The sequence below is a fragment of the Sminthopsis crassicaudata genome, chromosome 5, assembly GCF_048593235.1.
Source record: "Sminthopsis crassicaudata isolate SCR6 chromosome 5, ASM4859323v1, whole genome shotgun sequence".
Lineage (NCBI taxonomy): Eukaryota > Metazoa > Chordata > Mammalia > Dasyuromorphia > Dasyuridae > Sminthopsis > Sminthopsis crassicaudata.
Genome location: NC_133621.1, coordinates 17,452,419 through 17,463,589, shown reverse-complemented (window position 1 = coordinate 17,463,589; position 11,171 = coordinate 17,452,419).

The following is an 11,171-nucleotide window of genomic DNA, read 5'->3' as shown; positions in this document are numbered from 1 at the left end:
ACCCGGAGTAATTGATCCAAGCCTTAGAGAGCCAGGTGAGGCTCTTGGATAAGGTGCTCATTGTGTTAGCAGCCACTCATCTCAATAAACCTGTTAGCCCAGTTCCTCCAATAGCTTCCCAAGCTCCCCGGAGAGGTCAGGCAGGTCTGAAAAATACCTATCATTTATCTTCTAGGCTGGCCCGGCTGGTCCAAAGTGATTTGACTCCAGGCAAAGGGGAGAGAGGGATGGTGAGAAGTTGTCCCTGCCTGTTTTTATTACCCAGCCATAAGGAATCCACGCATGGCCAGTCATAGACAGTCTGGACTTTCTTCAGATGGAGCTCTTCCGGGGGAGCCCTGGGCCATTGCTGCCAGATGCTTATCGAAAAGAACCCAAGTTTTCATTTAAACCTACACACCCACACCCAGCCCCACTTCTACACACCTATGGGGACCCTACGGTCTTACAGTCACACAAACATAAATTGCTACCCTCCCAACCTCTTGAAATGACCTATATGTCATGTTCACTCAGTCTTTCTGTGAGACTTCAGCCATTTAAAAATTGTTATTTACCTGGTCCAGGCTTTATTTTACAGATAAGTAAAAATGGGGCCCAGACAGGTGAGATTACTTATTGGCTACAACCTGGATCTGAGCTTAGCCTGAGCTGCTTAACTTGGTGTTGTGGAAAGGGCCCTAAATTCTGAATCACAGTTCAGTTCTGCTATTTAACTTTTCCCCCCAAGTCAGTTTTTCAGTTTTTTCATCTTTAAATCAAGTATTACTCCTCCTCCTCCCCCTCTCTCTCCCTCTCTCTGTCTCTGTCTGTCTCTCTCTTTCTTTTTTTTTTCTCTCTCTCTCCTGGACTAGAGGAGAAACTTCTCTGTCTCTCAACCTCTCTCATACATTATTTCCTTCTTGATAAGAATAATAAATTCAACAAAGTTGAGAAGCTCCTGTCAGTTAATTCCCCCTATATTCATTTCCTTGCCTTCTCAATATATCCACAGCAGTATACTTTGCTGTCTATACCTTGGAACAACTAGGAACTATTTCTACCTCACTTCGGCATTCTTTCCATGATGCTACATCCCCTCTAAAACTTGGAGGCTTCCTGGGAACTTGCAACGTAAGTTGTTCTGAGATACCACTACACACTTCTCAGATTGGCTAGGATAATAGGAAAAGATAATGCTGAATGTTGGAAGGAATGTGGGAAAACTGGGACACTGATACATTGTTGGTGGAATTGTAAATACATCCAGCCATTCTGGAGAGCAATTTGGGACTATGCCCAAAAAGTTATCAAAATGTGCATATCCTTTGATCCAGCAGTGCTACTACTGGGCTTATATCCCAAAGAGATCTTAAAGAAGGGAAAGGGACCTGTATGTGCCAAAATGTTTGTGGCAGAAACTGGAAACTGAGTGGATGTCCATTAATTGGAGAATAGTTGAATAAATTGTGGTATATGAATGTTATGGAATATTATTTTTCTGTAAGAAATGACCAACAGGATGATTTCAGAAAGTCCTGGAGAGACTGACATGAACTGATGCTGAGTGAAATGAGCAGGACCAGGAGATCGTTGTATATTTCAACAACAATACTATGTGATGATCAGTTCTGATGGATGAGGCCATCTTCAACAATGAGATGAACCAAATCAGTTCTAACAGAGAGTAACAAACCAGCTACATGCAGAGAAAGAACTCTGGGAGATGATTATAAACCACTACATAGAATTCCCATTCCCTCTATTTTTGTCCACCTGCATTTTTGATTTCTTTCACAGGCTAATTGTACACTATTTCAAAGTCTAATTCTTCTTGTGCAACAAAACAACTGTTTGGACATGTATACATCTATTGTATTTAACATATACTTTAACATATTTAACATGTATTGGTCCAGCTGTCATCTAGGGGAGGGAGTGGAGAGAAGGAGGGGAAAAGTTGGAACAGGAGGTTTTATCAATGCTGAAAAATTACTCATGCATATATCTTGTAAATAAAAGCTATAATAATAAAAACAAAAACAAAAACAAAAATGAGTTGTTCCAAGTAGAGATTAAAGAATTTCCACTTTTAAAAAATGTCTTAATTATGGAATATGAAGAGTTAGGTCAAGTTCACTCAGCTACTTCCAACCTTGGGCACTGTTTCTGCCTTCATAAAGTGAATGGGTCACACTTCTTAGACGACCTCAAAAATCTAAATCTTATGGTTTTCACCTGAAAATTTGTGGACATTCTAGCAGGATTCTCTTAAAATTCAGACCAGGTCTCTTCCCAGAGGGCTCCTAAGCACATTTGTTGAGTTTGTGAAGGTTCCAGAACTCTTAAAGAACAATATCCAAGTTGAGGAGAAGAGCCTGGGAGAATTAATTTTCCCATGCCCTTGGAGATCCCCAAAGTAGTCTTGAAGTTTGGAATCTCATAAAAGTACAGGGTAAAAAGATAAATAAAGGGCGTAGTCCTATTTTAATACTAGGTGCTTAATAAATGATTACTCACCTTAATACCTTGGATTTTATAAAAATGCACACAAGTACATATTTATTTGCTAAATAAATAAGTCACATAGTATGGCTTGTACTATTCCAACTTATTTTTTTTATATTTAAAGAATGCTTTGTTTTCTTTTTTTAAGACTCTGTAATTCATATTTCTTTTAAAGGTTTGATGTGATTTCATTCACATGGAAAAGGGTCATCTCCAATAGTGACCCAGTAAGAATCTTGTTTATATCCTCCCAGAAATTAATTCAATAGTTTACATTGGTCTTTTAAGAATATTATGACTTAAATTTTGGAGGTCATGGGGAATTAATTTAAAGCAGTGATATTATTAGCTATACAAAAAGTCAGTTTTTAGGGAGAAGAAAGCTGGGGAGGGTCTCTTGGGGGTTGGGGTTAGGATTATTTTCACCCCAACTCATTATTCTTGCTAACTAGGTGCTAAGCTCAAGTTTTTCCACCTGTTGGAGTACCAGAACACTGCCAATGCCCTCTACCTTTTGGCACCAAAAGCAAAGTTACTTGTATCTTTTGTTATTGTTCGGTCCAACTCTCCACGAATCCATTTGGAGTTTATTGGCAAGGGTACTGGAATGGTTTGCTATTTCTTCAGCTCATTTAAAGATATTAAAGACATATACTGTAACTGAGACAAAAATGGTAAAATAGCTTGCCTCTCATGCAGGGTAAAGTGACTTGCCTTTCATGTCCCTGTGCAATTGATTTTTTGGTCCCAAGTATCAAACTTTACATTTATTTTCCTTGCAACTCAGATTAGACTTTATTAATATTATTTTACATATTTATATACTATTATTTGGCACCAATGATCACACTGGCACCAGATATTGGCAGTGAAAAAAGAAGAGACTAAATCTTCACCTGGTGCACGTGCTCCCATTTGTAGGTTTCCTGACAAGAGGTGGGGAGTCTGCAGCCTTCAGATACGCATCAGGAATGGCAGCTCTCCTTTAGATTAGTGCTTTCTAACTGTCTACTGAGCATTCGTCCCTGAAGGGAGTCACAAAGTGGAGGCTGGGGCCGAGAAGGGAGAGGAGGAATTGTAGCTGATGGTCTTTAAGGAGAAAAGCAAAGTGAACAGTATTTGGATATTCAATCCCAGAATCCTTTGTGTAGAGCTGAAATGAAACTCAGAGACTATGCAGGCTGATCCTTGCATTTCACAGATGACGAGACTGAGGTTCAGGGAGGTTAAGTCTAAGACTGTAGTCGTTAATTATCAAGAGATCCCCAGGTCTAGCTCAACTTCCTGACCCTGACATTCCTCCCCAGCCTCTATTCCATCTATTATCAGGATTCCACTTCTGGGATGCTATTGGGCAAGCCTTTGATGAAGCCTTGGGAAAAACAGGAACCACGTAGGTCTGGGGAACCTGAAAGGGGGCTGCAAGTCACCTGCAGGGCGTGTGGCCATTCCTTATGTTAGGCTGCCCTCTAGAGGCCACTAGTGAAAAATCACTGAAGAACCAGCTGTGAACGCCTTACAATCTGTGGGGAAAGCTTTGGGCCACCAAGGTCCAAGAAACTTTCTCTGCTAGAGTCACAATAAAAAGAGCAGCGGATGGAGGGCCAAGGCCTGAATTCGAATCCTGGCACGTAGGATGCTGGACAAGTTTCCTTCCTTCCTCAGTCTTAATCTCCCTCTTCCAGCTCCCGCTTGAGGATTCTGGGATTGGTTTCCCAAATACCGTTTGCTTTGCTTTTCTGAACAATCTGTTTTATTTATTCTTTTTTGAGGGGAAAGAAATAATAATGATGGGTAGTTCAACATGTGCTCCCCAGGGAGGACAGCTTGGTATAGTAGGGAAAGACACTGGTTCTGGGGTAAGAGGGCCTAGGTTCAGATTCTGACTTAATTTATAGACTATAAATGACCTTTGATGTATAATTTCTAGAATATAAAAGTACTTTGTAGCTTGAGCACCAAATAAAGCATGTAGGTGCCCCTACTTTGACCTGAAAGGACCTTACGATGTTAAAGAGACCATGAGATCAAAGATTTGGAGTTAGGAGGGAGCTTACAAATCATAGAGTCCACCTTCCTTATTTCACAGATGAAAAAACAGACTCAGAGAGGTTGTGAATTGCCCAGAGACACACAGTTAACAAATGGCAAAGGTAGGATTCGAGCCTAGGGCTTCACGACCCCAAGACCAGCGCTCTATCCCTATGCTGGATTTTAACTGGTACAAAGGCAGACACGCTAAGAAACTGAAGCCTGTAGTTAAATCCCTAAGCAAAAAAAAGAATAGGTTTTCCAATTTTATTACATCTTTCTTTCATTCGATATTTCTAGCTTGATGGCTAGGGGACCCTGCATAAGACTCAGTTTCCTCATCTATTAAGAGGGGGTGATTACATTTTCAGGTCCCTTCCAGCTCTGAATGTCCCTTCCTTTGAGATGAGGGGGCCTTTTACTTATTTCTTTACTTATTTCTGAGGGAGTGGGGAATGGAGGGAAGATTTGCTTAGACTTAAGAGAAAACCTGAGTCATCTTGCCTTGATCCTGCTTGTCATGCTTTCTCAGGAACTTCTCTTGCCCAATCAAACTCTAACAGCTCCCATTTCCAAAGATAAGGAAGAATTTTCCAACCAAACCCCAAAGTCGGGGAAGTAAAATGTGGGAACTTCCACTATCACTCTCTATCCCTGGACAAAAGGAGCTGTTTTCTGTCCTGATTGCCCATTCCTCCATAAAGCTCTGGGCACATAATTCAGGGAGCTCTTACACTAGCCAAAAAAGAACCAAGAAATCAGATTGTCTTGTTGCTAATAGCTTATTCATAATAAAGGCACAAATGGAGATAAAGGGCACTTAGTTCTCATCCATTACCTACCTTCACTTATGCACCATCTTGAGAACAAAGCTTAGCCTCCCTATAGCTCTCATGGACATGTGTGCGCGCGTGCATGTGTATGTGTTAGTGGGAATAGTAGCCGCCTCACCCCCAAAATGTGTTTTTGTGACTCAGGATCGTGATTGGGGATACTTGTTTTTGTTATTTAGTCATTCTTAATCACATTTCTTTGTGACCCTATCTGGGGTTTTCTTGGCAGAGATCCTGAAGTGCTTTGCCATTTTCCTTCTCCAGTTCATTTTACAGGGGAAGAAACTGAGGCACACAGGATTAAGGGACTTGCCCAAGGTCACACAGCTAGAAAGTGTCTGAGCCTGGATTTGAACTCAGAAAAGATGCCCCCTTGACTTCAAGCCGAGCACGCAATCCACTGCACCACATCGCTGCCCTCAGGGATACTTAATAAGAGTTAAGAGGAATTCTTTAACCCTAAATCAGATGACAGGCTGGGCCTGTGGACTTCAAATTGGTACCCGATATTGTCAGTGAAAAAGAAGAGACTAAATCTTAACTGGTGCATTGTGCTCACATTTGTAGGTTTCCTGACTAGGGTGGGGAGTCTGCAGCCTTCAGGTATGCATCAGGAGCGGCAGCTTTCCCTGTACAGGAGAGACTTTTAGCCAGTGCATCCCAGCAGGATCAAATATTTATGATATCTATCTATCTATCTATCTATCTATCTATCTATCTATCTATATGTATATATACACACTCCAACCCCACTTGTTTTATTTATAGATGAGGAAACTGCTCTCATAAAAAGTTTAAGTGACATGGCCCCAATCACTCAGATATTAAGTGGCAGAGCTGGGATTTGAGCCTAAATGCCCTGATGTCAAATCCGGGGTTCTCTCCTACCTCCTTGTAGCAGAATGATCCATCTGTCTAGAACAGCATTTAGCCCTGAAGAGGTTAGATGGATAAAGCCCAGTTTGTAGTAAACCCGGACTCGGCCACCACAAGTTCCTTGGAATAACAACCCAGCAAACACAATGTGTCGGTATAGGATGTGCAACAAACAGAATGATGTCACCGAGAGGGGAAATCAGCAGTTACATCCAGGCTACAAGTTAGCTTGAAGTGATACAAAGAGTCTCTTAAGAACTTTAGAACTGATTGTGTGACATGGGAGTCCCTGGCACAGGATCTCCAGCATCAGAGAAAATGCTGCGCTCTATGAGCAAAACAATTAGCTCAGAAAAAACATGAGACGAGCAGTTAGAGAAGCCCCCCAAACCTTCACAGGGACTATTGGTGGTAGAGCATTCTGAACCCATGTCAGTGTTCAGCCACGGTCGGACCCGCTCACGGTCAGACCTGCTGTAACTCGACTGTAACATGATGGTGTTATTTTGGTCTCTTCCAGAACAGAAGACACCAACAGGTGCTCGTCTGTCCCCTAGGAGCACCCTGCCTGACAAAATGAGTATGTGTCCCAGTCATACAGATTCCTGGCACGTGGCCCTCCCAACCCTCACCCTGATAACCCATATGTACACAGAGAAACCTGGCCACTTTCACTGGCTATGCTGTGAAGCCATGTTTTTTTTTTGCTTTTTTAAACTAATGAATCCTTTGACTACTGGTAAAAGGAAACACACGGCTGGGGGCTCATGAGCTAGGATTTTGAATGGGTGCTGCCTTCAAGGGCTTCAAAGCTGTGGTGACTTTTCTGGGAAAACCGGGATGTTATTTTTTTAAAGCCATTTTCCCATAAGAGGTAGCACATGCTAAGCTATTGGGAAGACTCCTTTTATGTACAAGTTGGACCTCATGGCCTCTGGGGTCCCATTCTGTGATGGTTCCACTTCCAAAAGGGCCTCACGTGAGGATGTGTCCAGATTCAGAAACACTTCTGGAACCACTTGTAGAGGCCCTGCTGATTTTGGCACCATCTTTGTAGATAAAAGTAGAAAACTGTATCAACACTGTTGTTTATAAAGTCCTTTAAGGCTTAAATTCAGGTTTTAAATTCATCCTATTTAATTCTCCAAACCACACAGCGGGGAAAGTCCCTTCAGGTCACATGGGTCGCCTTTTATAGCTTCCCTTGGTCATAATCTATGAAGCTACTTTGATTTGGAGAAAAAAACCAATATCATTAGTCAAAGTTTGAACCATAATTTCCAAATTCAAAGCTCTGCTTTAGTGTGAATCAGAGACTTAGTTCTCAGTTAATTGGCAAAATTACAACAACGTGAAGGAAAAGTAACACAGGGAAAGGGCATCTAGGCCCTATCATCCTGCATTTCCTGAATCTATGAAATGGGTAAAAGCAAAAAAGGGTCATTGGACCATGTTAAGGGAACCCTTAGCCCCTGAGTGCCAAGGTTAGCATTTGAAAAAAAAAAACCTTATTAGTGCCCAGGGAGAGGATATGTTGAGGCTGTTGTTCCATGATAATCCTTCTTAGTGGTAAAACAACTTTGGTATCCCACAAGCACCAAGTGCTAGGGAGGGGAATGAAAAATCCACTAGTCAGCAAAGTTCTGTAGACTCTAATAGAACTCTCTGGGGTCAGTGGTGACAGGGCTGGACATAATCCTCATGTTTGCAGTGGGGGAGTGGAGACTGGGGAGCAGGAAATCTCTGGACTGGGGCCCAGAGACAGAGGACAGTTGTTAATGCCTCTAACAAAGGGCGATGCTCTGGGCAAAAGCATTTTAAAGCTCCATAAAGACAGCAAGAGACAGATTCCTGAAAGGACAAATAAAAAAAGAAAAAAAAAGGCAGAGAAAACAAATGTAGCATATGGGAAACGCGGTCTTGCCTGAGGAAAAAGTGCCTTTGTCACGTCTGTTTCTCTCTGGGCTGGTAAATGCTGCATCCATAAATTCAGGTTGGCTAGCAAAGCCTTCTAGATTTTCTCTAGAATTTAAGACTGTTTTTTCTTCTTCTCCAGAAGGATGAAAGCAGAAAAGCTGCTTAAGAGCTTTTACCCACCTTGCTAACAGAATATCTCGGCAGAAATGGAAATATAGAAACACTTGGGGGGGAAAAAAATCAAAACACGCTGTTGTTTTTAAGAATAGACCGTCGGCCCTCCATCCTGTCTGCACACTCAAAAGCCCTTCTGAAGTGAGTGAACACTACTCCTGGGACACTGGCAGCCTCCTCTCTGCTGGAAGCATTTCACGGGTGATTTCGAGCATAGGAACAGCCTCAGAACCAAAATTAAAACAGAGGTGGAGGCGGCTTGCCATATTATTTAATAATCAGCCACAATAATAAAAACAGATACTCTTCCTTGGACCAAGGTGACTTGGGTCTCTGGCCAGAGATCCACACTAATGGGAAGACTCTGAGACATTTAACTTTCTAGCCAATGGAGTCAAACTAATAAAAATGGATCCCACTTGCCATAGATTGATTTAGTTATCTCTAAGCTATTGCACTGGATTGTATCTATATTTTATTTTTCGTACTGTGTGTTGTATTGTGTCTATTGTTGTATTTTAAGGTTAAATATTTCTCAAATTCATTTTAATCTCAGCAGTTTTGCCCTAAGAGGGGCAACTCACTCTGAGTTTCCATATGGCAGAGTTATATTGGTTGAGATCCTTACACCAATGAAATATGCCAGTCCCTCTCCTTATCCCTTTATCTTAGACGTGGCCTTGATGATGGATGGCACATTTCAGAATAATTCCAGGTAAAAAGTAAATGACCTTTAACCTCCGTGGCACATCCAGTATCAAAACTGGCTTCTCCCAAGGATTCGCTTGCTTTCTGTTGCTTTTGGTTTAAGATTTCAGGCATTTAAGAATAGATCACCAACAAACCCCCTCCCCTGGAAGTCAACACTTTCCCAAAGACATCTTTTTAACTGGACCAGCTGAGAGGTGTCTGTGGGCCAAGAGCATGCCCTCTACCTCCAGCGTCCTCCCACAAGTCAAAAGGGATGCACCTGGTCTCTTCTATACACGGATAGGACTAAATGACATTTGGCTGCCCTTAGATTGATGCTACAGCTAACTAAGAGTTAGGGAATCTAAGAGATCCCCTGTTACACAATAGCATTTTTTCAAGAAAGAGATCTCCACCAGATTCTCAGAAAAAATAAAAGCTCATTCTGTGGCTGGGGGATGGAGGGATTTTCACGCACTCTCTACAGGAGAGGGCCATTGCAGCCTCTTTGGTGGAAATTGGGATCCAATCAAGCCGGCATCTCTTTTACAGAGGGACCGTTTCTGGATTCTAATACACAGCAAGTTCAAACCTAAATACGCTTCCAGTTCTTTGGCCTTCCCACCCCATACTTATGCATTTTCCTATTATCCAAAGAATATTTCCCAATTCCTCTTCCTCACACCTGCTAAAAGCAACATTAAATCCCATTACCAGGAGCCTCCGCTACGTAGGTAAATTTGGGCACACTAAGTAAGGAATGGGAAAATTCTTCAATCTTATAATACATGGGGGAAGTCCTTGAGAAGCCCATCCTCTAAGCAGATGACAGCCCACCTAAAAGAGAGGAGGCTAAGTGACACGTCCCATTGTACACTTTTATGGGGCTGGGTTGGAATAGTTGCCCAGGTTTCCCCGACTCCAGCCTGGGCCCTCCCTGTATTCCAGACTGTCTTGAATATGACCTCCCCCTTTCTCCTTTTCCTTCCTCCAACCTCCAGCTGGGCTCTACTGATTGGGGAGAATTCAGCCTGACTATCTAAAGCCAGCCCTGGCCATACCGTAGCCCCGGCATGGAATTTCCTGTACAAAACCAACACCGCACCATCCCACCCACCCCGCCCCAAATACACACAGCTTTGCACCTCTTATCTGAGAACACTAATTCAAACTACACCCCATTCCTGGACAGGACAGGTCAACGGATTACCCCAACTCCACTCCCCATCCCTGGGGCTTCCCAAACCAAAACAGCCCCCTCTGTTCTCCATGTGGGCTTTCCTTGTTGGACTATTAACTCTGCAAAGGGGGGACTAGCCCATTTTTCTGAATTTGTATCCCTAGGCTTAGTAGAGGGCTTGCTGCATGGTGCTTCATAAATGCCCATTTCACAGATGGACCCCAAAACTAGGGTTAGAACTAACATTTTAGGGCTTGCGAATCACTTTCCTGGTACTGTCTCATTTGACTTTCACAACGACCCTGTGAGATGGGTCCCATTATCCCCATTTTACAGGAGAGACTTGCCCTGGTTCACACACCTAATGGCAGAATTTGAATTCAGATCTTCCTTACTCCAATGTAGCTCAGAGCCTAAAAATCCTGGGAAGCCCCAGAAATGAGCAAGGAAACAGTCAGTCGGTTGCTGTTCAGTTGTTTCAACTCTATCCAACTCTGACCCCATCTGAGGATTTCTTGGCAATGATACTTGAAGGGGTTTGCCATTTCCTTCTCCAGCTCTTTTTTAGATGAACAGAGACAAACAGTAAATGACTAGTCCAGGGTCACACAGCTAGTATCTGAGGACTTTCTGATCCCCTGCCTAGCATTCAGCTAACTTGGTCAGTTAACGTGGCAGATACAAAAATATATTTCAACCCATTGCATATATACGTGTGTGTGTATGTGTATATATATATATATGTATATATATATATATATATATACATACACACCTACCATACATATATACACATGTATACACATATAAATGCATTTATAATATACACATCTTTGTGTCTACATAAATGTATATACATATGGAAGGGGAAGAGTACAGTAGATAAGACACCGAGCCAGGAGTCACTAAGACCCGAGTTCAGATCTGGCAGTGTGATCTTCAGCAAGTCAGTTAACCCTTGGTTTGCCTCAATTTCAAGTTAT